Here is a 6,358-nt window from a genome sequence, read left to right as displayed (position 1 = left end):
ACAAAAGGCTGGCAGCAAAGGTCAAAGGAAAGGTTTACAAGACAGAGGTGAGAGCAGCTATGTTGTATGGTTTGGAGACAGTGGGACTGACAAAAGGACAGGAGACAGAACTGGAAGTGGCAGAACTGAAGATGTTGAGGTTCTCCTTGGGAGGGACAAGGATGGACAGGATTAGGAATGAGGTCATCAGAGGTACAGCACAGGTTGAATGACTGGGAGATAAAGTTTGAGGTCAGACTGAGATGGTTTGGACATGTGCAGAGGAGGGACAGTGGGTATGTTGGTAGAAGGATGTTAGAGATGCAGCTGGCAGGAAAAAGACAAAAGAGGAGACATATGGATGCAGTTAGAGAGGACATGGAGGTAGTTGGAGCGAGGACTGAGGACACAGAAGACAGAGCTAGATGGAGGAGGATGACTTGCTGTGGAGACCCCTGAAAAGGGAACAGCCAAAAGATAAAGAAGAAGAATTAGAGAAGTGTTCAGTCTTTAAAAAATGACTGATTTCAGATTGCTTAGGATTTTGATCAGATACAGTTCAGCTATTGCATAGTTGTGTGTAGAAGGCTTTAAATATTCTGGTAATTTTTAGATTCTGTATTTGTGATGAGGTTGCTTCTTTTATATCGCCATGAACAAAGCTTTATGTATTAATCTTTCTCTAGTGTGTAGCTTCCGGTCTTATCCTTGTATGGATACAACTGATCCACCTGCTGTTTATTAACCTTTTAATCCAGCCTCAAACCTAAAATGATCTCTATGATGAAAATAACAGTTTAAATTTAAACACATACATGTTTCTCTGGCAGAATGCCTCTAAGTCTGCATGAAAACTTCACAATGACTTAATGAGTCAATGAAATGCTTTCATAGTCCAACACAGATATATATATATATATATATATATATATATATATATATATATATATATATATATATATATATATATATAATATAATATTATAAGAGCACTGAATGAAGAGAAGGCCTGTGTCAATGAGACGTTTATACAGCATGTCACAGAAACAGGTTTAAAGACTTGCAGAGAACCAAGCTCACAGTTCCTACATAGACTTCAAAAGTATGGAAAAACATAAAATTTGATTTTAGTATTTTCCAGGTCTGGATTATTATCCATTCATTTAAACTCAGTATAGGTCAAATTGACTAAGTTATAGTCATTTCTGTGTTAGCCAGGGTCCGGTGGTCTTCTTGAATTGGGTTGATTCCAAGAGTTAATCAATTGTAGATGTGCATCCAATGACTGTTTACTTAAAGTTGCATTAAAATTCATCCAGTGGTTCATGAGATGGTTAAACACACACACAGGCAACTATGTGATCATCTGCCTTTCTTTTCAGTGGGCATTAATAATTTTACATAGACACGCAGGTAATAAAATGCACCATGGTACAAACTTGGTAAAATAGTAAATAATTAACAGGCTATTTAATATCAGAAATGACTCAAAGATTGTGAAAAAATCTGAAAATTCAATATGAAAGGCATGTGGGAACACTGTGAGCTGTTTTCAGACACCTTTCTTCCAATTCCAGCAGAGGGAGCTCTTGCATCAAGATGTTTGTGACTGCAGACCTCTGGAAAAAAAGGTAACTAAAGACCTAACATTCCAAGAAGGAATGAATATCACCCGCTAACATCGCCTGCCATGTTAAAATTTTAGACTATAATCATCTTGCCATTGATGCCAGCTACAACCATGATTGTGTGTGAGGAACTAGACAGGACTGAAAGGCCCACATCTGAAGTGCACAGACCATAGACATTAAAGTACAGGACCAACTGTTCCTCTTCACTCGCTGTTGGTATTTGAAGCGGGCAGGAACCGTATTATGGAAGTTGCCATGTATTTTTAGAACCAGTGTCTGCATACTAGCAAGGTGGAGCCTTTATTCCTGCTTTCTCTCTAGCACAGTCATGCTGCTACATGGCCCTACCTTTAAGCATGAAATAACTAATTACAGCTAAATTCATCAGAAAAATAAATATTTAAATGTACATCAGCAAGGGAAGAATTACGTGAATCAACAAGAGCTGACACCTGAGAGAAATGATCATATTTATGATATAAATTTATTAATATACCGTCTTTGGTGCAGACGCTGGTTTGGAAATAACAACATGGCAGCTTCCATAAAATACTTCTTGTTGGCTTCAGTTCCCAGCAGCAGAGAGATGATGGGGACAGTTGCTCTTTAATATTTCCAGGATACTCTCTGGTGAATGTGATCATCTGATCAAACATGCTACTGAAGCTTGAACACTCCTCCACATCTGACTGTTGAAGTCACTACTGTGATTGTGGCCTCAGTAACTGTTACAAGTGGCAGCAGTGGCAACAATATTGAGATGGTTTTACCCATGTCTGTGTGTGGTTTTTTTTGTCTGTTAGAAAAATATCTTATGAACCACTGGACAAATTTCATTGAAACTCTTAGAAAGTTACTGTAGCAGAAAGGAACTCCTTCCTTTATGACCTATGACCTACCATCATCTTTCAGTAACTGTTCTGTGTAAAAATTCATTTTATTATGAAAGGGTCCTTGGTATTGTTTGGGATAAGTGTTTGCATACTGAGGCTTTCACTCACAGATGTCCTCTAATCAAGTAGATATCACGGTTCTTTCTAAGACTCATAAAAAACATGATTTATGCAGAAACTAAATCTGATGATTTCACTGTGAAATATTCTGAAATTTAAAAAATGAATGTTGATTTAAAGTGTTTATTGTCATGTGCACAGCTGGAAACATGTTTCCTTGAGCAATGAAATTCTTTCTTTGCTGTCCACAATGAATGCCAAACTAAAGTCTCCAATCAGCTGTCCAGAAATATTTACAAATAAATAAAATGAAATAATAGCAATAGAAAATAGAGAAAAAAGTTAAAATATATGTAAGATAATGATTGTAATACAAAATGCAGTCATAACGTGAAATTTGCAATCAAGTAACAACACATGAGTATGTTCTTAGACACCATTCAGCTGTTTAGTAGTCTAATGGCACTTGGAACGAAGGAGTTCTTGAATCTAGAAGTCTTGCTTTTCACACTTCTGTACCTCTGGCCTGAGGTTAGATGTGAGAACTGTTCATGCTGGGGGTAGATGGGGTCCTTGAGGATGGAAGCAGCCTTTTTTGTGGACTCTGCAGTGGTAGATGCTCTACAGCAGTGATTCCAAAAGATTTTCTTCTGGGCCCCCCTATAAATTACAATAAAATCTAAAGCCCCCCCAAAAGGGAAAAAAAGACAACAGGGCACACACATCTTTCAACCAGACATAAACACATATTTTGTTTTCAAACTCCACTGAAGTTTATTTCACACTTCAGGTTGCAGGTTGGTTTTTTAGTTCTATACTGTAGAAGAGTATTCTTACCTCTGTGTTGTACTTTCAGAGCAAACTCAGAAAGTACAACTTCTACTGAGCCCTCTTGACCAGATGTGTGGTATTCAGAGTGAGGTCCTCACTGATATACAGGGGTGGCTGATGGTGATATTTGTAGGGTGGGCTAACAGATATGTAATAAGATGCTGCAGTTTGGATTCCAACAACAGAAGCACCTATTTGAAATAAAGAAAACTATAAATTGACATTGTCCTTTTTCAGCACAAAGACAACTTTAAAACAAACCACCACCAAAAACCAAGCTTACACAGAGCCTCTGTCAGTTGTCCAATACTTCATTCCCCTGCATTAAAAGTTTCAACTATAATTATTTCAGATGATTTTTCTCAGTCAAACATCTTTGCATAACACTGCACCACACTCCTTAACACAATTACTGATCACACTGATAAAATCAAATCAAACAACACATGCAATATTGGAAAGTGCTTCTTTTTTTAAAATGAATCCTACCTTATTTAAAGAGAAGCTCACTCTGGGATGTAAAAAGGGTAATACCCACCTTGTTAAAGATCCGTTAGCTACACTTGCTGTTAGCCAGTCCTTTCACTGAAACCAGGTCACAGAAAAACTTCAGTTTTGTCACTTTTCCTTTTTTTGAATATACTTTGGCCTATCCGCCCCCAACCTCTTCACTTCTGGTTTTCCCATAAAAAGACATTAAGGAAAACGGGTGAGAATTAAATAATTCACCTCATTTATGTTCATCTTGCTTGCCATAGTAACTACTCAGTCCATGATAAACCACGCCGACGTACATTCACGCTCGAGTACGTCTTGTATGTCCACCCTCATTGGCTAAAGCCTGAGGCCTTGGGCTGACCCTGGGCTGAACTAAATCAGCCCAAATGAGCAGCAAACCGATGGGATGGGACAAGACGCCTGTCAATCATTCTGTACAGAGAAAGACATTAAATGATCAGGGCTGTAAAAAGTTAGCCCTTTTGGAAAGACTCTGGGGTTTTCTCAAGACTGTTTGGCATCGGTTTTGTTGTAAATTTCACAAAATATGATACAACATTTTTAATTTGTGTTTATTAGGTATTTTAACATTTTTATTGTAAACATCAGGGAGGGCTTAGCCCTACTAGCCCACTGATACCAGCTGTCCCTGCTGATGTGGATGCCTAGGTATTTGAAGCCACTCATCTTTGAGCTCTTGCATGAACAGTGGTGGATAAGGGCTTCTCTTCTTTCTCATGTCCACTTTTAACTCCTTTGTAATGTTTGTGTTGAGGGTGGGGTTATTATCCTCACACCATGACACCCTCCTTCAGGCCAGGCCACCTCCCTCCTGTAGGCTGCTTCGTCTCCCCCAGTGACATGTTCTATCACTGCAGTATCTTCCACAAACTTCAGGATGATGTCCTCATGGGAGACAGCACAGTTGTGGGGTGAACAGGGTGTAGAGGATGGGGCTGAGAACACATCCCTGTGGGGTTCTGGTGTTTGTGATTATGCTGGCTAAGGTCTTGTTACCAATCCTGACTGACTGGGGCCTGCTAGTCAGTCTGGCCAGTAACAGAGGGTGGGGTGCAAGCTGAATGTGGACGGATTATGGGTGAGTTTTGGGGGGATGACTGTGTTGTAGTGGAACTGTAATTCACAAAGAGTACCCTGATATAGCAGTCCTTAATCTCCAGGTGGGAAAGGGAGTAATGGAGGTAATGGAGGGCAGCAGCAATAGTGTCTGAAGTGGACCTGTTGGGCCAGAAGGCATACTACAGGGGGTCCAGGGGATCCAGGGGGTCTGGTATGCTCCTCAGGATGTGGGCCAGCATCACTTTCTTGAAACACGTCACATTGATTGGATTACTACTAGCCTGAAATTGCTGCTTTCAGGTTGTTGGGTTCTTTTTGAAGTGAAGTGAAGTGAAATTTATTTATATAGCACTTTTCCGCAACAAGGCGATTCAAAGTGCTTTTGGGAATGAAGACCATTATTGATGTCTTAATGCATGAGGGAATGTTGCGTGGACTGAAGAAAAGATTGAAGATGGAGGTAAGAACATCAACCAGCTTGTTGGCACATGCTCTGAAAGCCCACCCATGGATATTGTCTGGTCCTGTCACCTTGCAGGGTGGATCTTCCTCCTCAGAGTTTGGATACCTGGCTTGATGAGGCTGTTGGTGGAGATATGGGGGGTTGGTTGGTCCAGTTGTGTCTGTGTGTGTGTGCTTCTACTTTTATTGTAACAAGTCTCAAAGGGAAAGTGTAGAAAGTGTTGAGGTCATCAGACAGGCTGTCTATGGAGCTGATGATCGTTCTCTAGTCTGTGATGTGCTGCAAGCCTTGCCACATCCGCCCAGGAATAGAGTAAAAGACATCCACTTTCTCTCCATACTGCTTCTTGGCCACTGATGGTTTTCCTCAGTCCGTATTGCGCTGCTTTGGTACTTTGTCTGATTGTGTGATTTAAATGCATAAGTCAGAGCACACAGCTTGGGTTGTACCTGACTGCTAATCCAGGGCTAACTTTCTAACTTGTATAGTGGGCACAATTTTGTCGACACAAGCACTAATGAAACCAGTCACATACACAACATTGTCCTGTGTGCTGACAAAGAAGTATTCCAACGTGGCGGCAGTTTTAAACACATCCCAGTTTGTCTGACAGATCTCATTTTTTAAAATTAACTCACATGACTTTCAGCAAACATGATACTTGGGATTGTAAACTTGAATACACTCACACTTTGTATGTTGAGAAGCTACATTTAAACCACAGTTAAAAAAAGGTATGCATTGTACAAAATTGTACAAAAGTGTGTGCAAAACTCATTTCAGCCGCTTGTATTCGCGATCTCGTTCTTTCGGTCACTACCCAAAGCTCGTGACCATAGATGAGGGTAGGAACGTAGATCGACCGGTAAATCGAGAGCTTCGCTTTTTGGCTCAGCTCTCTCTTCACCACGACAGATCGGTAC

The sequence above is a fragment of the Kryptolebias marmoratus genome, linkage group LG5 (assembly GCF_001649575.2).
Source record: "Kryptolebias marmoratus isolate JLee-2015 linkage group LG5, ASM164957v2, whole genome shotgun sequence".
NCBI classification, from domain to species: domain Eukaryota; kingdom Metazoa; phylum Chordata; class Actinopteri; order Cyprinodontiformes; family Rivulidae; genus Kryptolebias; species Kryptolebias marmoratus.
This window is presented reverse-complemented; position numbering follows the sequence as displayed.